Genomic DNA, 23,100 nt, shown 5'->3' on the forward strand with positions numbered 1-23,100 from the left:
GTCGAAATGACTTGAAAAGGGGATTCTGGGTCACGTGAAATACTGTTCCTCTCCGGTGAGGAACACAATACCTGAAGCAGACATCTAGGCTAACACAACCTGTCATTTGGTATAAAGGGAACTCAAGATTTGACTTGAGATTTAACCACGATCTTGACCATGGCTTCCAAATGAGAAGTTATAATGGATCTTCATAACTTGTGCCTATTCTAGACCTCTAAAAAAATGTCAAAGTATTCTAAATCAAATAGCCAAGACCTATGGAATGTTGCTTAGGATGCTCAGATCCTGGGCCCTTTTGGAAATGAGACTCTGAGCTCACCTTATACCTTCACATGGACAAAGAAGACATCAGGAATGACATTCACATTTTCTCTCTGCAGGCCCCTTAAAAGAAGGCTTTTTTTGTCATATCCCCCTAGAGTCTGAGACCTTATACACCGCATTCAAATACATTAAGACAGGACGAGGCCTAAGAGATGGTAAAGGCCTTCCCAAGGCTGAGCGCCCATGACAATGAAGTGCAATTTCCGTGTTCTGTGTATGTATCCCGGTTTCTCCCCCTCACACAACACGTTTCATTCAGCTTTTTAAATTTGGCTGTAGATACTTATTAAATCGCTTTACTACTGCCTCTTTCAATTCTGCCATTTACAGAAGCACAACAGCATATAATTTTGTGGCTAATTAGTATAAATAACACATCAAGGTATACATTAAAATAATATTCCCTGAGCCATTTAGCACTTAGCAGTGGCCTGCTATCCAGATATTCTGGCTTCTCTACTCTTAGCTGGGGTCTGCTAGCCCCTCCACTGGTCATCATCCTAATTGCCCACATATGCTCTCTTTATCCTTTCCAGAACAGGTACCACCGGGGGCTCCGAGGTGCCCCATGAGTGTGTCTGTGTGTGTGTGTGTGTGTGTGTGTGTGTGTGTGTGTGTGTGTGTGTGTGTCGGGTAAGGCTTGGGTCTTTGCCTTCTTCTGAAAGCAATTACCCAGAATGTCAGGTGTCTGCCCAAAGCCACAGGACAAAAAAAAAAAAAAAAAGCAAAAAAATGAAAATAAAAATGTTTTCTTCCTACTATCCTTTCTGCTGTGCTCAGAACATTGGAAGTCTGAGGAGTCCCCATTCGGATTTGGACACTGCTGCATTTCCTTTTCAGAGAGAGATCCATCAACCAAATTGGTTGCCACACAACATAAAAAGCTTTCTATACACAGACAAGAGGAAGTTCTGAATTATGATGCTTACACAAAGTTTTTTTTTTTTAAAGATTTTATTTATTTATTTGAGAGAGCGAGAATGAGAGAGAGAGAGCACATGAGAGGGGGGAGGGTCCAAGGGAGAAGCAGACTCCCTGCTGAGCAGGGAGCCCGATGTGGGACTCGATCCCGGGACTCCAGGATCATGACCTGAGCCGAAGGCAGTCGCTTAACCAACTGAGCCACCCAGGCGCCCCTGATGCTTACACAAAGTTTTATTACCAAAATAAATAAATAAATAATGACAGAAAATGAAAAAAGAGAGGAAGCGAGAAGACCCAGGGCAAGCGGACGGAGAGAATTGCAGGAAGGGAGGAAGAAGGGCAGGGGAAGTCACGGAAAGCTGTTTGGCAAAGTAGGTGGCATTTTAGTAGCTCCAGGGGCTGCTGGGAGGGAAAACGTGGCAGGTGAAGAATCCCCTCCCACCCCGTGGTCACTGCTGAATCGTCTACAGCGCCAGTGCCCCGAGGGAGCTGTGCTTTCTGACTTCAAAGTGCCGGCCAGACACCAACGTACTGATCTTCCGCCCCTGCCACCCCCAACCTCCAACCTCGGGGAGCCTCAGAAGATGGCAGTCTTCAATGGGGAAACTGAGGAAGAAAAAGGAGCCAGTGGAGAAAGTGGGAATACTGTGGAGACTCTGCCAAGACCTACTGCTACCATTAGCCGCTCAAGGTTACTGCCCCTGGTCATCGGCCACTGGCCCCAAACCCCAGGGATTAAAGGAGACAGCTCTTTGGGGCCAGAGATACAGGAAGTCCCAGGTGAATCTCAAAATCCAGTAGTTTCCAGGTCCCTTCCATTCAGAGTGGGCTGTCTCTGCCTATACTGACCCTTACCAAATTCCTAAGGACTGGCAACATCCTGGCATGCCCTCCTGCAGCCCCCCAAATATTTGCATCCATTCAACGCTTGGATTCCCTCTCCACCTCCTACAGAGAAAAGGCTGCTGGAAACCCAGACACCCCATGGAGGGGACTGGTGCCAAGTCGTCTGGGGCCCCCTCCCCCGGGAAACAGGAAGCACAGCCAGCCTTGTCACCATGCCCTAAAGTAGGATGGATGGCCCCGGTAAACCGATCCTCGCTAATGTAACCATAGGTGCTATTTCATATAAATACATCCACCCAGACATTTCCCATCAGCGCAGCGCCTTTCCCTGAGGCCGGCTCTCCCGCCTCTGCCCCCTCCACAGCCTCCAACGCCCAGGTTAATGACATGCTCCGGGTGGGGACCCAAGTGTGTTAAGTGTCTTTGCAATGGCAAACCAGGGGTCCCCAAAGCCTTCTCTTTCTTCATTTATCATCTTCTATAATGTACCTATCACATCCCCTGCTCCTCTCGTCTTTGCCAAACTAAACAGCCTTAGTCTTGCTAATCTCTCCGCAGATGGAGACCAGGGCCATAAATCTAATCACTGTGCAAAGGCCTTCCCTGACCATGCCTTGGGCGCTCGGCACAGCACATACTCTAACACACATGGCAGATAATGGCAGAACCACTGTCACAGGGCGCGTTATAAAATACAGATGTTGTTGCAATAATGCGCCTGTTGTGAGGCTTCAGCTGTACATTAGCCAGCCTGCTAGAGGGATAGAGGCCATTTAATTCACTCTTTTCTTTGTCCTTTGTCTCCATTGGCACATTATGTTTGAATGAAATTTGGGGTGGTAACTGGAAAAAGAGCACTGGGCACTGGCTTTGCAAGGATCACGTGAAATTAAATCCCATTAGCTTCTTGAATTAATTTTAAAAGGTAATGACTTCAGTTAAACATGTTGTCTCGTGCATTTTTTTAAGTAACAGGATACCTTCTCAAGCCCCCAGATCTGATTTAACACTTCCCACACACCTATGACGTTTTGAGGCATACTGCCCATTCACCTTTTTCTCCCAATCATCCAGGCATTGACAAGGGATGTCGTGAACTTATTAATGTCATTTTCAACAAATACTAAATTTCCCTTGTGTTCTGCTTTCAGAAAGTGAAAGGAAGGGAGCCTTTTATACATCTTTAAAGAAGAACAGCAGTGGGCTAAATCTGGCAGAGCGCATTTCAAGAATGCTAACATAAGGTCTTGAAGGAAAGCAGATGCACCGAGAGCATCCCTGAGTCACCAAGGAAACCACACTCTCCTTTCCTCTTTTTCATCTCTCAATCCTCTTCAAAAAAGGAGAGTAGTTCCAAGAGGTAGAAGATACTGGAAAGAGGAAACACTCAGACCTTTGTTACTTTTCAGGCTTTAAATGTCTGGCTGGAGCAAAGAGCTGACTTTGAGACTTGGAAGGAATTAGTCGTGCGCCCCCACTGGTGTCCAAAAAGCAAATCACCTGGCTCAGCTCTCTCCACACGGGGCCAAACTGGAACTGAGAAACCCCATTCTGCCTCAGGTTGTGTCCCGTCTGGCTCTCATTGGGGACAATAAATGGCCTAGAAAAGACCTAGGTCCCAAGTTACCTGGTGACCCATGTTTCCCCAACAGGTCAAGGTAAGAACCTAGAAACTACCAAAAAACTCTTGATTCCAAGAATAAGCATGGACCACCTTTTCCAGCCATCAATTTTATCTGACAATAAGCAACTGAAAATATTAATGTGTACCTTGATCAAGCACATTAAAAGAAAGAGCACATTTATTTTGTGTTAAATGCAAAATTCACATGAACCTTTATGGAGAGAAGGAACAATGCAATGAATTTTGAACTTGCCCCTTTAGAAGTCCCACAGCCTCTGGCAGAGCAAGATGGTGGAAGAGTAGGAGACCTGGATTTTGTCTGGTCTCAGGAATTCAGCTGAATAGGGATCAAACCATTCTGAACACCTACGAACTCAACAGGAGACCGAAGATAATAAGAGTAACAACACTCTGAACAGAAAAGCGACCACTTACTGGAAGGTAGGACGTGCAGAGAAGTGAATCCGAGGCGATATTCGGGAGGATAGACGGCGGGGGAGGGGCCTCCGCGGCCGCTTCTGGCAAGTGCTAGAGCCGCGGAGCACAAAATCGGAACTTTTAGAAGCTGGCTCCGCTGAGGGACGTCACTGCAGTGGCTAAGCTGGGGGTGGAACCCTCGCGGGACAGTGTGGTCTCAGGACCCTCGGGGTCACAGAAAGACCGGGGGAGCCTGAGTGCGGCAGAGCTCCTGGGTATCGGAGCGGGGAAGCTGGCTGCAGAGATGGAGCCGAGGCGCGGGCTCTCAGCTTGGGGTGGCCATAAACTGTGATCCGCGGCCCAGTCGGGCCACTGCTCCTCCAGCAGGGACCCAACAAGCGGCAGAGCCGGGGAGACTCCCCTTCCTCCCCCGGGAGGAGCGGTGTGGAAGTGCACCGCAGGAATCTCCTGGGTTTGGAGACTCCACATGGGGTCGGGTGCCAGACATAGAGACGCTCGGTCACAGGCTGGGTGAGCACGGAGTGCGGCCGGAGACCGGGGAGACGGGAGTGACTGCTTTTCTCTGGGGGCGCACTGAGGAACGGGACCCTGAGTTCTCAGCTCCTCCGGGCAGAGATTGGGAAGCCACCATTTTCACCCTGGTCCTCCAAGGCTGTACCGAGAGCTTGCAGGGAACAAAAGTTCCTGAGAGCAAACCCGAGCAGGTTGCTTATCCCGGGCTCACAAGGGCGGGGCAATTCCGCCTCCGGCAAAGACATTTGGGAACCACGGCAACAGGCCCCTCCCCCAGAAGATCAGCAGGAACAGCCAGCAAGCCAAGACCGAGTTTACCGATCAAGGAGAACGGGAGAACTCCAGCGCTAGGGGAATACTGCACATAGAATTCATGGCTTTTTTACCATAATTCATTAGTTTTTCAAAGTTAATTTTTTAACTGTTTTTTTTTAAATTTTTCTTTTTCCCTTTTTCAAACAACACCTTATCAATCCCTTTTTAAAAAAAAATTTTTTATTTTTCATTTTTAGAGTCATATTTTATCCCTTCATAGTAGTTACCCTTATTTTTGGCATATATATATAAGTTGTTCTTTCTTTAAAATTTTGAGATACAATTTCTTCTAACAGATGAAAACATACCTTAAATCACTAGTGTATGGCTTTGTTCTCCTGCCTGATCACATTCTCTCCCTTTTTTTTCTTTTTTTCTTTTTCAATCTTCTTTCTTTTTAAAAAACAACTTCTTATCAATTCCTTTTATACAATCTTTTATAATTTTCATCTTTACAGTCATCTTCCATCCCTTCATTGTATCAACCCTTATTTTGTACATATATAAGTCTTTCTTCCTTTAAAATTTTAATAGGTACTTTCTTCTAACAGACCAAAACATGCCCAAAAGCTAGTGTGTGGCACTGATCTATGCACCAGCCTGAACATATTTGATCATATTCTGGTTTTTCTTGTTCTGTTTTTGTTTGTTTTTATCTTTTTCTTTTCCCTTTTTTTTTCTCTTCTTTCTTTCCCTTTCTTGTCCCCTGGTTTCAGGTCTTTTCTGATTTGTATAGAGTATACTTGCTGGAGATGTTGTTAACCTGTTAGCATTCTGTTGTCTCATTCATCTAGTCTCCTCTGGACAAAATGACAAGACGAAAAAAATCCACTCAGCAAAAAGAACAAGAGGTAGTCCCGTCTGCCAGGGACGTACTCAATACTGAGATTAGTACGATGTCGGACCTAGAGCTCAGAATCATGACTTTAAAGATACCAGCTGGGCTTGAAAAAAGCGTGGAAGTTATTAGAGAAACGCTTTCTGGAGAAATAAAAGAACTAAAATCTAACCAAGTCGAAATCAATTGATGAGGTGCAATCAAAAATGGGGGCACTAACTGCTAGGATAAATGAGGCAGAAGAGAGAATCGGTGATATAGAAGACCAAATGATGGAAAATAAAGAGGCTGAGAGAGAGAGAAACAACTACAGGATCACGAGGGCAGAATTCGAGAGATAAGCGATATGAAAAGACAAAACAACATTAGAATAATTGGGATCCCAGAAGAAGAAGAAAGAAAGAGAGGAGCAGAAGGCATATTGGAGCAAATAATAGCAAAGAACTTCCCTAATGTGGGGAAGGAAACAGGCACCAAAATCCAGGAGGCACAAAGAACCCCTCTCAAAATCAATAAAAATAGGTCAACACCCCGACATCTAATAGTAAAACTTACGAGTCTCAGACACAAAGAGAAAATCCTGAAAGCAGCTCAGGAGAAGAGATATGTAACCTTAAATGGTAGAAACATTAGATTGGCAACAGACCTATCCACAGAGACCTGGCAAGCCAGAAAGGACTGGCATGATATCTTCAGAGCACTAAACAAGAAAAATATGAAGCCAAGAATACTATATCCAGCTAGGCTATCATTGAAAATAGAAGGAGAGATAAAAAGCTTCCAGGACAAACAAAAACTAAAGGAATTTGCAAACACGAAACCAGCCCTACAAGAAATATTGAAAGAGGTCCTCTAAGCAAAGAGAGAGCCTAAAAGCAGCATAGATCAGAAAGGAGCACAGACAATATACAGTAACAGTCACCTTACAGGCAATACAATGACACTAAATTCATACCTTTCAATAGTTACCCTGAATGTAAATGGGCTAAATGCCCCAATCAAACGACATAGGCTATCAGATTGGATTAAAAAACAAGATCCATCCATATGCTGTCTGCAAGAGACTCATTTTATACCCAAAGACACCCCCAGATTGAAAGTGAGGGGGTGGAAAACCATTTACCATGCTAATGGACACCAAAAGAAAGCAGGGGTGGCAATCCTTCTATCAGACAAATTAGATTTTAAAACAAAGACTGTAATAAGAGATGAAGAAGGACACTATATCCTACTTAAAGGGTCTATCCAACAAGAACATCTAACAATTGTAAATATCTATGCCCCTAACATGGGAGCAGCCAATTATATAAGGCAATTAATAACAAAAGCAAAGAAACACATTCACAATACAATAATAGTGGGAGACTTTAACACCCCCCTAACTGAAATGGACAGATCATTTAAGCAAAAGATCAACAAGGAAATAAAGACTTTAAATGAAACACTGGACCAAATGGACTTTACAGACATATTCAGAACATTCCATCCCAAAGCAACGGAATACACATTCTTCTCTAGTGCTCATGGAACATTCTCCAGAATTGGTCACATCCTAGGTCACAAATCAGGTCTCAACCGGTACCAAAAGATTGGGATCATTCCCTGCATATTTTCAGACCACAATGCTTTGAAACTAGAACTCAATCACAAGAGGAAAGTCAGAAAGAACTCAAATACATGGAGGCTAAAGAGCATCCTACTAAAGAATGAATGGGTCAACCAGGAAATTAAAGAAGAATTTAAAAAATTCATGGAAACCAATGGAAATGAAAACACAACTGTTCAAAATCTTTGGGATACAGCAAAGGCAGTCCTGAGAGGAAAGTATATAGCAATACAAGCCTTTCTCAAGAAACAAGAAAGGTCTCAAGTACACAACCTAACCCTACACCGAAAGGAGCTAGAGAAAAAACAGCAAATAAAGCCTAACCCCAGCAGGAGAAGAGAAATAATAAAGATCAGAGCAGAAATCAATGAACTAGAAACCAAAAGAATAGTAGAACAGGTCAACGAAACTAGGAGCTGGTTCTTTGAAAGAATTAACAAGATTGATAAAACCCTGGCCAGACTTATCAAAAAGAAAAGAGAAATGACCCAAATCAACAAAATCATGAATGAAAGAGGAGAGATCACAACCAACACCAAAGAAATACAAACAATTATAAGAACATATTATGAGCAACTCTATGCCAGCAAATTAGATAACCTGGAAGAAATGGGTGCATTTCTAGAGATGTATCAACTACCAAAATTGAACCAGGAAGAAATAGAAAACCTGAAGAGACCTATAACCACTAAGGAAATTGAAGCAGTCATCAAACATCTCCCAACAAACAAAAGCCCAGGGCCAGATGGCTTCCCAGGGGAATTCTATCAGACATTTAAAGAAGAATTAATACCTATTCTCCTGAAACTGTTCCAAAAAAGAGAAATGAAAGGAAAACTTCCGAACTCATTTTATGAGGTCACCATTACCTTGATCCCAAAACCAGACAAAGACCACATCAAAAAGGAGGATTACAGACCAATATCCTTGATGAACATGGATGCAAAAATTCTCACCAAAATACTAGCCGATAGGGTCCAACAGTACATTAAAAGGATTATTCACCACAACCAAGTGGGATTTATCCCTGGGCTGCAAGGCTGGTTCAACATCCGCAAATCAATCAACGTGATACAATACATTAACAAAAGAAAGAACAAGAATCATACAATCCTCTCAATAGATGCAGGAAAAGCATTTGACAAAATACAGCATCCTTTCTTGATCAAAACTCTTCAGAGTATAGGGATAGAGGGTACATACCTCAATATCATAAAAGCCATCTATGAAAAACCTACAGCGAATATCATTCCCAATGGGGAAAGGCTGAGAGCTTTTCCCCTAAGGTCAGGAACGCGGCAGGGATGTCCACTCTCACCACTGCTATTCAACATAGTATTAGAAGTCCTAGCCACAGCAATCAGACAACAAAGAGAAATCAAAGGCATCCAAATCGGCAAAGAGGAAGTCAAATTCTCACTCTTTGCAGATGATATGATACTGTATGTGGAAAACCCAAAAGACTCCACCCCAAAACTGCTAGAACTCACACAGGAATTCAGTAAAGTAGCAGGATATAAAATCAATGCACAGAAATCAGTGGCATTGCTATACACCAACAAAAAGACAGAAGAGAGACAAATCAAGGAGTCGATCCCATTTACAATTGCACTCAAAACCATAAGATACCTAGGAATAAATTTAACCAAAGAGGCAAAGGATCTGTACTCAGAAAACTATAAAATACTCATGAAAGAAATTGAAGAAGACACAAAGAAATGGAAAAACGTTCCATGCACATGGATTGGAAGAACAAACATTGTGAAGATGTCAATGCTACCTAGAGCAATCTACACATTCAGTGCAATCCCCATCAAAATACCATCCACTTTTTTCAAAGAAATGGAACAAATAATCCTAAAATTTGTATGGAACCAGAAGAGACCCCGAATAGCCAGAGGAATATTGAAAAAGAAAAGCAAAGCTGGCGGCATCACAATTCCGGACTTCCAGCTCTATTACAAAGCTGTCATCATCAAGACAGTATGGTACTGGCACAAAAACAGACACCTAGATCAGTGGAACAGATTCAAGAGCCCAGAAATGGACCCTCAACTCTATGGTCAACTCATCTTTGACAAAGCAGGAAAGAATGTCCAATAGAAAAAAGACAGTCTCTTCACAAATGGTGTTAGGAAAATTGGACAGCCACATGCAGAAGAATGAAACTGGACCATTTCCTTACACCACACACAAAAATAGACTCCAAATGGTTGAAAGACCTAAACGTGAGACAGGAGTCCATCAAAATCCTAACGGAGAACACAGGCAGCAACCTCTTCGACCTCAGCCACAGCAAGTTCTTCCTAGAAACATCGCCAAAGGCAAGGGATGCCAGGGCAAAAATGAACTATTGGGATTTCATCAAGATAAAAAGCTTTTGCACAGCAAAAGAAACAGTCCACAAAACCAAAAGACAACGGACAGAATGGGAGAAAATATTTGCAAATGACATATCAGATAAAGGGCTAGTATCCAAAATCTATAAAGAACTTATCAAACTCAACACCCAAAGAACAAATAATCCAATCAAGAAATGGGCAGACGACATGAACAGACATTTTTCCAAAGAAGACATCCAAATGGCCAACAGACACATGAAAAAGTGCTCAACGTCACTCAGCATCAGGGAAATCCAAATCAAAACCTCAATGAGATACCACCTCACACCAGTCAGAATGGCTCAAATTAACAAGTCAGGAAATGACAGATGTTGGCGGGGATGTGGAGAAAGGGGAACCCTCCTACACTGTTGGTGGGAATGCAAGCTGGTGCAGCCACTCTGGAAAACAGTATGGAGGTTCCTCAAACAGTTGAAAATAGAGCTACCATATGATCCAGCAATTGCACTACTGGGTATTTACCCCAAAGATACAAATGTAGGCATCCGAAGGGGTACGTGCACCCCAATGTTTATAGCAGCAATGTCCACAATAGCCAAACTGTGGAAAGAGCCAAGATGTCCATCGACAGTTGAATGGATAAAGAAGAGGTGGTATATATACACAATGGAATATTATGCAGCCATCCAAAGGAATGAGATCTTGCCATTTGCAACGACGTGGATGGAACTGGAGGGTGTTATGCTGAGTGAAATAAGTCAATCAGAGAAAGACATGTATCATATGACCTCACTGATATGAGGAATTCTTAATCTCAGGAAACAAACTGAGGGTTGCTGGAGTGGTGGGGGGTGGAAGGGATTGGGTGGCTGGGTGATAGACATTGGGGAAGGTATGTGCTATGGTGAGCACTGTGAATTGTACAAGGCTAATGAATCACGGATCTGTACTTCTGAAACAAATAATGCAATATATGTTAAGAAAAAAAAAGAAGAAGATAGCAGGAGGGGAAGAATGAAGTGGAGTAAGTTGGAGGGGGAGACGAACCATGAGAGACGATGGACTCTGAAAAACAAACTGAGGGTTCTAGAGGGGAGGGGGGTGGGGGGATGGGTTAGCCTGGTGATGGGTATTAAAGAGGGCACGTTCTGCGTGGATCACTGGGTGTTATGCACAAACAGTGAATCATGGAACACATCAAAAACTAATGATGTAATGTATGGTGATTAACATAACAATAAAACATTATTTAAAAAATAAATAAAATGAAAAAAAATAAAAATAAAAATAGAAAAAAAAATAGAGAAGTCCCACAACCTCCAGGTACATTCCTTCCTCCGCAAATCAAGTTTGAGAAGCATCTTAGTGGGCCATAGCCCATCTCTTAAGAACACAGAGCCATGGGGCATCTGGGTGGCTCAGTCATTAAGTGTCTGCCTTTGGCTCAGGTCAGATCCCAGGGTCCTGGGATCGAGCACTGCATCAGGCTCCCTGCTCGGCGGGAAGCCTGCTTCTCCTTCTCCCACTCCCCCTGCTTGTGTTCCCTCTCTTGTTGTCTCTCGTTGTCAAATAAATAAATAAAATCTTAAAAAAAATAAAAAAGAACACAGAGCCAGGAAGGAGTAGGGACTAAAGAAGAAAACTAATGTTAATATTGCAGAGGTCTGAGCAACAACACAGGAAGCTGCTCCGAGGACCACAGGGCCCAAGTTTGGAGTCCAGGTGTTTTAAAAACCATCCCCATGAGGTTCAGGAGCAACAACAAGATAAATAGCAGAAGTCAGGACCTTTCTTGTCACAGACCAGGGAACCTTCGTCTCTCTCTTAGCTTGAGTTCCCCCAGACGACAAGAATTCACATGCAAGTAGTTTACTTGGTAGGGGATCCTAGGAAACACCAATTGGGAGTGGGGAAGTGAGATAGGTCATCAATTAAGGGTGCATAATCGAGCAAGCTACCACTTTGGACAATTCAGCTTGATGTCTCTGGGGAATTCTGGAAGATACCATAGAACATATGATTCGAAAGCATCCCACTTGATGGGCAAAGGCACTGGGGTACTTTATACACCAACTCCCACCCAGTCTTTGGTTGGGAGCTGCTGGGGGAGAAAAGTGGTCATGAATTCCCTGCACTTGGGTCTGCCTGAGTAGAGCTCACTCCAGTAGACCAAGAAAGCCCTCAAGCAAAGAGATGCAGGGGCTGGCAGTTTGAAATCAGCATGCACTGAAAAGTGTAAGGGTGGGGGGGTAATGGCAAGGTGCACACACAGCAACTGCTATACCTTCTGCATGGAGGGCTTTGGTCCTTTTCATTGACGATTGAGCATCAGACATGGTGGCTGATCTCAAACTTAAGATAAAATGATGTACTACCACCACTAAAAGCTTTTGTATCAGGCAGTATACAAGCTTTCTATTTGCTTCTCCCAACAAACCTATGGGTAGGTACTATGATTGCAGAGAAGGTAACTGGCCATCTTAGTCTGAGTGGCTTCTCCTACCACTGGTAAAGCTGGGATCTCAGCCTAAAGTCTGTGGTCATAACCTCTGCCTGTGTGGCCAGTATAGAATGCCTGCCGGGTCACGCCCCTTTCTGCAGGTTACTGCCCCACCCATGGCCCTGCCAGAAGACACAGTGAGGTTTTTATAGCATGTGACTGAGTCTTCCCACCTTGCCTGTCACTTGGGGTCCCTCATACAGTAGCAGCCAGCCTATGGCTGAAGCTAAGTTCATCTGAAGCCTTCTTCACTCATCTGGTCTGGAATGGCTGGAACAGCTTGAGACTGGCTGGGCATCTCTCACTTTCTCTTCATGTGGCCTTTTCATATGGCTAGCTTGGGCTTCCTCACAGCAAGGTGGTCTTGCAGAAGTTAGACTTCTTCCATTGTTTCTGGTTTCTCCCTGAGTGAGTGTTCCAAGAAAGTCAGGCTCAAGCTGCAGGCACTGCTTTTGCTGTATTCTGTTTCTCAAAAGTCACCAGGCTGCCCAGATCCAAGGGATTGAAGAGTAACTTCCATCTCTCAATGAGGGAATGTACACATACAGGAAGAGAACAAACTGAGGGATGGTGGCCAGCTTGGAGACAAACCTTTACATAGCCACGAGCTCTTTACTTCAAGTGCTTGCAACTCCATTTGGAAGACATTCTCTGACTGGAAGTATACTCTCTCTGTCTGTGGCAGATAGTATTCCAGAGAGGTAACACTCCCAGGAGCAGTTCTTAGCTACAGCTCAGTGGAAGTCTAAATGCTCCAGCTTCCTCACACTTGACTGGGTTAAATCAAAGGTAGAGTCTATAGAGGTCCCAGAGAGACTGAGCCCAAATCACTCAGAATAGAAACCTGTTTCTTGTCACACCCACCATGGCTGCCTTATCTTCCCAACTTCCCCACTCTTCTACCTAGGCCTCTTGAGATCTTCTCTTCAAAACAACAACAACAACAACTACTTCACCAAAAAACTATTAGAACTAATACAAGAATTCCATAAAGTTGCAGGAGACCTTTATATACAGAAATCTGCTGCATTTCTATACACTAATAATGAAGTAGTAGAAAGAGAAATTAAGAAAACAATCCCATTTATAATTGCACCAAAAAAGAATGCAATATCTAGGAATAAATTTAACTGAGGAGGTGAGAGATCTGTACTCTGCAAACTATAATTCAGATGAAGGAAATTAAAGATAAGACAAGCAAGTGGAAAGATATTCCATCCTCATGGATTGGAAGAACCAATATTGTTAAGATGTCTTTACTGCCCAAAGCAATCTACATATTCAAAGCAATCTCTATCAAAATACCAATAGTACTTTTCACAGAACTAGAAGAAATAATCTATCACAAAAATCACAAAAGACCCTGAATAGCCAAAGCAATCCTGAGAAAGAAGAACAAAGCCAGAGAGATCAAATCCCAGGTTTCAACATATACTACAAAGCTATTGTAATCAAAACAGCAAGGCACTGGCACAAATATAGACACATAAATCAATGGAACTGGATAGAAAGTCCACAAGTAAACCCATGCTTATATGGTCAATTAATCTATGACAAAGGGGGCAAGAATATACAATGAAGAAAAGACAGTCTCTTCAATATGTGATGCTGGGAAAACTAAATAGCTACATGCAAAAGAATGAACCTGGACCACTTTCTCACACGATACACAAAAATAAACTCAAAATGGATTAAAGCCCTAATTGTGAGACCTGAAACCATTAAACTCCTAAAAGGAAACACAGGCAGTAATCTCTTGGACGTCAACTGCAGCAACATTTTTCTCCCTGCTCCCCGCTCAGTGGGAAGCCTGCTTCTCCCTCTCCCTCTGCCCCTCCCCCCACTCATGTGCACTCTCTCTCTCTCAAATAAATAAAATCTTTAAAAAGAAAAAAAAGTACGGCATAGAGAATATAGTCAATAATATTTTTTTTAAAGATTTTATTTATTTGAGAGAGAGAGAATGAGAGACAGAGGGCATGAGAAGGAAGAGGGTCAGAGGGAGAAGCAGACTCCCTGCCGAGCAGGGAGCCCGATGCGGGACTCGATCCCGGGACTCCAGGATCATGACCTGAGCCGAAGGCAGTTGCTTAACCAACTGAGCCACCCAGGCGCCCTATAGTCAATAGTATTGTAATAAGTTTCTATGGTGACAGAGGGTAGCTATACTTATTGTGGCAAGCTCTGAGTAATGTATAGAATTGTCAAATCACCATATTGTACGCCTGAAACTAATATAACATTGTATGTCAGCTATACTTCAATAATAAAAATTTTAAAAAATTGCACCAGATCCTTTTCTCCAAGTCCACTTCTGATAGAACCTACAAAACACATACCCCATATTCTCCCAAAACATTCCTTTCTTGGGTAAGTTAACTGTTGTTGCTTTCTTTTGCTTATAAGCAAAGAACAGTAAGTGATAGAATGTAGAAAGGGGACAGAGAGAGAATATGGGAGCCACAACGTCCGAGTGCCAGCCAGCATCGTGGAGGGACATGACAGCGAAGCCACGGAGGAGGCCTCCCGGTGGAAGAGAATGGGGCAAGCCCACACAAAGAGAAATGCATCACCAGGGAGGCCATACTGCAGATCTGTTCCACTTCTCACTTGTGACCCTCACTCTCTATGGAATTTCTTGCCCTTGGAATAAGAACGTTAGTCCCTCTGCCTCTTTCTTCACATCCCCCACGGGGACTGGCCTTACCTGTGAGCTCCGTGACTTAACTAACAAATGAAATGTCCTCTTGGGCTTCAAGTATCGCCATTGACAGGGCTTAGGAGGATTAACAGGAAGGAGGGCATTTGGTTGCTTTCCTGAGGTGTGTCTGAGGAGGGTAAGGCTGAGAGAATTTGAACCTTGATGGGATACAGTGAGAGAGCTAGTGAGGGCTAATGCAAGAGATTATAGGAACCCAGAGGATGATCTGGGATACACTGTGTGCACAGGAACAAGAAGAGACTATCTGAGGACAGAGGAGGAACAGAGGCAGGGAAATACGCAGATGCCAAAGACCAGCTTCTCTTTGGGGATTTGGGGAGAGGAGGCCTTACCACCTTTCCTTGAGAAAGCTGAGAAAACCTCACTTAACTTTGCAGTAAAGTACAATTTGTGGGGATTTCTGGTCAGAACTAGATGGTAAATTGTGTGGGTATCTAACCAATGCTTCGATTCTACATTCAGTGTTTATATCTGGGGACCCCAAAACTCTCTAAAACCACAGACATTCCTCTTCCATACATGAAAACATTGATTTCCTGTGAAAACACAGGAAGCACCTGATATAGAAAGGTGCAATGACTTATCCAAATAAAATCTATGCGATGGAGTTCATCATAGAGTATCCAAATAACTTGTCACCTAAACTGGGACACTTTTGAGAGAGAAACAGGGTACTATGAATAATTAAGCCAGGACAACAGGCATAAACCAGGATGTCCCAGGCAAATTGCAATATGAGTTCAGAAGCCCAGGACACGTTCTGCTTTCCCAGTTGGAAGGCATGTTTGGCTAGCAAGTGAAAGTTTAGGATCTGCACTTAAATAAAACTGGTAAGTCCCATATCCCTCCTTGGTAAATATGGAATAGTGGAAAATGCGCTGCTCTTAGAACTAAAAAGACCTGCCTCCAAATCCAGCTCTACCCTTTCCTAACTGACAGAGCTTGTGCAGATCTCTTTACCTCAGTCAGCCGATCTCCTCTTGTTTAAAATGGGGATGGTGGCCCCCCATCCACAAGGTTGTTGTGAAGATTAAAGCATTCGGTAGGCTTTCGTTCAACAAATGTGTGGTGGTGTTCTGATTTGTCCATTCCACAGTAAATCTGGACAACCTCAATGCAGAAAAAAGCTTAGACCTGATACATGATTTCTGGAAAAGTTATGGAAAAAATTCCCTCCATGTTTCCATTCAGTTGACTTCATCTGAGGCATGTCCTATTTCAGACCACCAGGCCCTTCCTTTCACTCAACGTGAAGGCAGCTTTTGACCCTTGAACTTTTAGCACCTTTCTCATTGAGGAGCAAGAACAGTCCACATTTAAGTGAAAACGCATGTATATTCCTTGACTCTCTGCCTGACGCCACTCAGTTTCACCAAGAACAAGCAACGGGAGTAGCTTGTGTTCAGCCCTTGGACGCCTCCGTGGCCAGCTTCAGGAGTAACATGGAAAAACTTATAGAGGCATGAGGAGAATAATATGGGGGTTTTCAGCTGTAAAAGAAGACCACACACATGGTCCCATGTGGATTGCGCCCTGGACCCTCTTCAAAAACATGGAAGTTGCATGCTCTGCAGCCATGCGTAGGCCTGGTTTAATTAACTGTAGGCCACAAACGGGCTGGCAAACATGATGCCGAAACGCTGTCCACTTCTGTGGTAGAAATTTCCCATTGCTCTGTGTTTCCCGATAAGATAGTTGGAGAGCACAACCTGAAGGCTTGGCAGATGGTTCCATATGTTTTTCCATCATTTTGAATTTAGCAGGAAAACCCCAAGATGTGTTTTGACACAAGCATGCTTTTTTCCTTCCCCGAATTTTGAAATGGCTGTGTTTGGAGACTAATTAAATCCATATGCTTCTGATTCATTTACACTTAACTCATCAAAATGTTGTTTTGTAATAACCATTTGAAGTCCAAGGCGCCTCTCTTGAGCCTTTTTTTTTTTCTAAAAACCAGGAAGCTATGGTTTGCCAGCCAACAGCAGGGTTCTCATACCAAAAGGTTCAAATATGGTTCAAGTCAAGATCCTACACCCAGGAGATTCTAGTGGTTAGGAATTGTCCTAAAGCATCATTGTCAAGTGAGGGGTGTGACTGAATCTACTGTTACTATCCAAAGATACTCACTGTTCAGAATGGTAAGAACAATTTGCAAGAGAAAAAACTATGCTAGAATCACTGGACCCAATAGAGAAATTTAGTTCAAATGGCAACTGGGTGGTTTTTCCATTTTTTTTAAAGATTTTATTTATTTATTTGAGAGCGAGAATGAGATAGAGAGAGCATGAGAAGGGGGAAGGTCAGAGGGAGAAGCAGACCCCCCGCTGAGCAGGGAGCCCGATGCGGGACTCGATCCCGGGACTCCAGGATCATGACCTGAGCCGAAGGCGGTCGCTTAACCAACTGAGCTACCCTGACGCCCTGGTTTTTCCATTTTTAAGGAAGAGTTTTCATTAGGCATAATTGAGATTTATAACTGAAGGCTTCATGCCAACCCTTACCCAGAATAGGTAGCTTCTCCACCATCGATTTTTGCTATCAGATCTTACTTATGCTTCTTAAAAAGTTATCCATAATGTGGACTTAAAGCAAAATCATAACTCCTCTCCTATGTCATAGCAGAGCATTGTCTAAGCACCCATCCAAGCATCACCTGATTTCTAGAGTTGGTAATCTTTGTTTGACTCACTATTTGCTCCTGGTTACAGCCTAGACTCTGTAATGTGAGATATTAAATTGTAGAGTTGAAAATTATTTTTGTTGGGCACTTGGGTGGCTCAGTTGGTTAAACGACCGCCTTTGGCTCAGGTCATGATCCTGGAGTCCCAGGATCGAGTTCCGAATCGGGCTCCCTGCTCAGAGGGAAGTCTGCTTCTCCCTCTGACCCTCCCCCCTCTCATGCTCTCTTTCTCTCTCATTCTCTCTCTCTCAAATAAATAAATAAAATCTTTTTTAAAAAAAGAAAATTATTTTTGTCCACTAAAAAAGCAGATTATTTTTATCCAGAGGAGAAGATATCTCTCCAGGCTGCAGTTTCATGGTGCTGTAGGACATTAACCAGTTTCGTAGCTAACTTGGCAGGAGTATTTCAGCATTTTTTTTTCTTTGACTGTATACACCAGTCTTTCCTATCCGCCCTCAAAGCTGTTTTACTATCAGCTTCGTTCTCTCATTAATACATTAAATAAATCTTTGATTACCCAATCACTCAATATGTGTTTGAGAGTCCTTTAACTTTTTGAAAATTATACTTTGAAATTGCATAAGCCCCACGCCTGGCTTATCTCATGGACCTGTCCTTCTACTGCTGCTCTGTTTGATAACTATGTAAAGCAAACGGGCATTCAAAGAGTTGAAAATTGAAGAGATGCAGCACTAGAAAAGGCCTGAAAACTAAACCAAGGAGGGAAAGGGAAGGGTTTTGAACACTGAATGAGTTTATGTACCTATCTCCTTTCCGCCACATAACAGCTCTGGCGGAAAGGCATCAGCCTACTTTCCGGGTGAGAAGAGTGAGGCAGGGAGTGGTTAAGTAACTGGCCCAAAGTCGCACAACTTTGAAATGGCAACACCCAGGTTTGAACAGCAAGCTGTCAATTCCAAACCCACATGTGCTTGTCCCTATGCCCTCCTCTCTGTTACGTAGTCAAAGACTTCAAGGGGTGAGGCTGTAGAAAATCACAGAAGTGGAGAGGAGAAGCAGAACCTGCCATCCAAGATGGAGAGCAAGGCAGGTGGGACTTGTTCCACAGAGAAGTCAGTCAACTCATGTTCACACTGACGGAAGTATACCCAGATTTCCCTGTGATAGGTCAGTGGCTCTGAATAAATGCTTTAGAAAAAAAAAAAAAAATTTAAAAAGGTCTTACAAACCTAAATGCCAACCCAAATTCCTTTTCCTACATTACCTAAATAAGTACCAGCATAAAACCAGGGACTGATAGAGGAAAATATTTATTCCCTTCTCCCCGTGATTACAAGTGGAGGAACATCTATTCTCTTAACACTTGGAGTCCCTATTAGGGGCTGGGGGGTGGGGGGAGCTTTTTGATTGGTTGAGAGGAATGGGGCATGCTCGGTGCTCCCCGCCCGCCCCTCCCCTGCTGGGGCTGGCGGTGCCTGCCGGGGTTAGTTGCTGCTCGGCTATCTGCCAAGTATCTGTGATGCTCTCCAGCTCGGTCTAAGGCCAGGTGGCCAGGTTTCATTCTGGGGTGGCACGTAACACATGTACGCCATGACTCCCAAGCTACTTTGTATCAGTTACAGAGCTGACATTATGATCATCTGTTTGATTCCTCCTTTATTTATCCTTGTTGGGTTTTAGTGGTGTGAATCACACCTCTCTTCCTCTGCTGAGTTGGGAGCACTTGATGTATAGAAATCCAACACAGATTAACAAATTATATGTTAAAAATAATGGAATTCAGGGTAGCAACACTAATCAACGTGACGTGACAGATGGATTCTGTCGTCTCCTAGACATGAACCTGCGGGTGCTCTTGTGAGTGTAGCCCCCTAAGGAGCCAAGTGCTTGCTCACTCCAACCCACCCCCATTCTTCCCTAACGTACTGATTTGAAACTTTCCTTGAAAGGTACACCTTGGTATCATTTTGCCTTCACTGAGGACAAATTCATCATTGCAGAAGACTACCTCAATTCTTCACCTATTAACTCAAGATAACTAAAATGTTTCTACTTGGCACTAATAGGGCTCCAAACATAAATGCAGACACAGGCCTATACATCCATAGCAGTTCTTGGATTATAAGATGTTCATCTAAGGGCACCTGGGTGGCTCAGTCGGTTAAGCATCTGCCTTCTGCTCGGGTCATGATCTCAGGGTCCTGGGGAAGGAGAGGAAGCCTGCTTCTCCCTCTCCCACTCCGCCCCCCCGCCCCCGCTTGTGTTCCCTCTCTCGCTGTGTCTCTCTCTGTCAAATAAATAAATAAAATCTTTAAAAAAATAAATAAAATAAAATTTAAAAAACCTTTAAAAAAATATGTTCATCTAGATCAGTGTTTCTCAATTTTTTCATTATTATCCGTTCAAGGACCTTCTTTAGACATTTTTTTTCCTAATCAACCCCATGAAATTTTAATACCACAGACATATGGTTGTATCTGTTTATATGCTGTATGTGTCTCTGTGCTTTATACATAAATAAAATATCTTAAAAGATAATAATTTTTTTCATCACACTCCTCCAAGAATCAATTCCTGCCCCGTAAGGAACAATATCATCCCCTTTGAGAATGCATAATCCAATAGATATATAATACAAGCCACATACTACATATAATTTTTAAATTTTCCAGTAGCCACATTAAGAAAATAGAAAGAGAAGGGTAGAATTAATTTTCATAATACATTTTATTTAATTCAATAGAGCCAAAAAGTTATCATTTCAGCAGATAATAAGTACAAAAACTTACTAATGAGATATTTTATATATTTTTTTCTTACTAAGATGTCAAAATGTGTTTTACATTTAGAGCACAACTCAGTTTCTATTAGCCACATTTCAAGTGCTCAGTAGGCACCCGCAGCCAGTGGCTACAGGATTCACATAATTCAAAATGATCCAGAATGTGAATATATTATTTCCATTTGCCTAAAAGCCAGGCTTATCCTCAGAAAGCGTGCAGACTGCAGAGACCATGTCTGTGGACCTCCGGAGGTGCACAGACAGCAGCTGCAGAAGCCGTGACTTAGGCAGTGGGAGTTTGCGAGAAGCCATCTCTCTAACCAAACCTCAGTGAGCAATGGAATCCTGCGTTCACAGCCCCTCTAATGGCCCGGGGGAGGGGGGCTCCCAAAGCCACTTGTCACCGTACTCGGCTCCTGAGTCCCGGCTTCTACTTTCTCCTCTCTAGTCCCCATCTCTGCACCTCATGGCTTCTCTGCCTTGTGGCTTCTCATTCTTGTCTTCCTTCCAGGCGTGTGTCTGCTTCTGCCACCCTCCACTCGCACTTTGCTGCTTCCCTTCCCTGTGTAACTCCCACTCCAGCTCTGGTCTGACGGGTTCTGATCCAGTGGCCACGTCTCCAGGTTATGGAACCTCTCTGAGGTGGAGCGCTCCGTCCAGCACCTTAATGGAGGTCCCCCCATCAGAACCAGCTCCGGGCAGGAGGACAAAGTGAGGGAAGAGCCTGCCTGGGCTGCCCTCTATATACGGCCTCTCCCCAAAGCCCCAGCCAGCCCTCCTGAGAGCTGAAGAAGCTCTCTCCGGAGTCTTAGCTCGCTGACCACACTGAGATGGAAGAGAGAAGGGGGAAGTAAGGGAACAAAGAAACAGCCGCTTTAATCTTCCTCAAGTTGCAACTCAAAACTCCCCCCACCACACACACACACACACACACACACACACACACACACACACACACACACACACACACACCGGTCCCATCTTCTGTGGTCTCTAAGACTCTCTACTTTGTCCTTGACTTGTTTTCAGAATGCCGCTTCCTTGAGCATGGGGTTGGGTGGAAGGACAGAAGAGAAGAGAAACAAGGGAACTCGCAACCATCTGGCTCAGGATTGCATCAGAGACCTATTGTCAGGCCATACCTCCCTATGCACACACAGACACACGTAGGGCCAGCGGTCTTTGCGTTTAGGAGAACATTAAAAGCCCTTTGCATTCCTTTAGAACTGTGATTCTGCTCTCCACTCCCCAGGGGGATGTTTGCAGTATCTGGAGACATTTTTGGCTGTCACAACCGGAGCTAAGCATGCCACCAGCCTCTGGTGGGGAGAGGTCAGGCATGCTGAGTATCCTAGGGTGCACAGCACAGCCCCCCACAGCAAAGATTTCTCTGACCCAAATGTCAGTGGTGCCAAGGTTGAGAAACCCTGAGCTTTAGGGAAAGGAAATTTGTTTCCCTGGTGAGGGGTCAGGGAGACCTAAAGGCTGAAGAGGGGCAGTACAAGAGTGAGGGGATCTCCAAGCATGGGGGACAACTGAGAGAAAGCAGCCGGCCATTACACACACCATCCCCACTTGTTGGTGGAGAGATGTTTCTGCTGTGTTATGGCAAGAGGCAGAAGACGTGGGTTGCCAGGATGACCCAGGAAGGGGATAGAATGTAAGCCTCCGGATGTCTGGGTGCCACGCCCAGGCCAGTCCAGGACTTGTGGAAAGATGAGAGCTCGTCTACTGCCCCTGATGTGCCGTAGAAGAAACGTAAAAAATATCGGGCTGGGAGAGGGCCAGGGCATAAAGAACACACTCTGAACCCGTCGTGGGTGAATACGAGGGGCTCTCCTCCTCCTCCCTGGGCCCTTCGTTCAGTGTGTCCGCACGCAGAGCCTGGTAGAGCCAGAATTTCCCCAATTCCTGGTAGTTTCCCCACTCTTTCTTCTAAGAGTCCAGCCTTCTTCAAAACTCTTTACTATATGCCGGGGAAGGCCCTCTCATCCTCCTCATCTTACAGGCGGGCCCAAGGCCCAGAGAGGTTAAGTAAGCAGGCCCCGGCCACACAGCTGGTAAGACATGCAGGCGGGATTCACACCAGGTCTGTCTGATTTGATCTGTCCTGACTTGACGCTTGACCACTGGACCATGATGCTGTTCAGCGTGGAAACCTCAGTTAATGGAGGCTGACACCATCAGATGATTAAAGCCAAGACAAGCAGATGTTTGAATCCACCGAGCATCGCCCCTAAACCATAGCACCGACCCTTCACTTGGCCCAGAGAGAGCACACCAAGAAGCCAAGCCCTCGCAGACTGCTGTTCTTCCCCCTTATCTGCAAGATAGGAAACCAATTTAAAGGCCCAAGAAGCCAAGCTTATCCCCAAGGACTCTCTCAGTAGTTTGAAGGAGTAACTGAAACTCGTAGTTGACCCCAACCCTGCAGAGTTGGCACCAGGAGGAACACAAGCATTTTATAAACGCTCTTCCAGGAGGGGAGGTGAGCTCACTTCCTGAGGGAATTGCTGCAGGGGGTGTCTGCGGGGGCCAGCCAGGCCTGGCTTCCAAGCATCTGAAACGGCCCAGGGTGTAATCAGGCATGAATATTGATTCAAATAAATTATGCATGTTTATACACTCGTTTATTATTTTATTCACACGCTCACTCCGCGTCATCAGCCTGGGCAACTG

This window comes from Zalophus californianus, chromosome 13 (genome assembly GCF_009762305.2).
Source record: "Zalophus californianus isolate mZalCal1 chromosome 13, mZalCal1.pri.v2, whole genome shotgun sequence".
Classification (NCBI taxonomy): Eukaryota; Metazoa; Chordata; class Mammalia; order Carnivora; family Otariidae; genus Zalophus; species Zalophus californianus.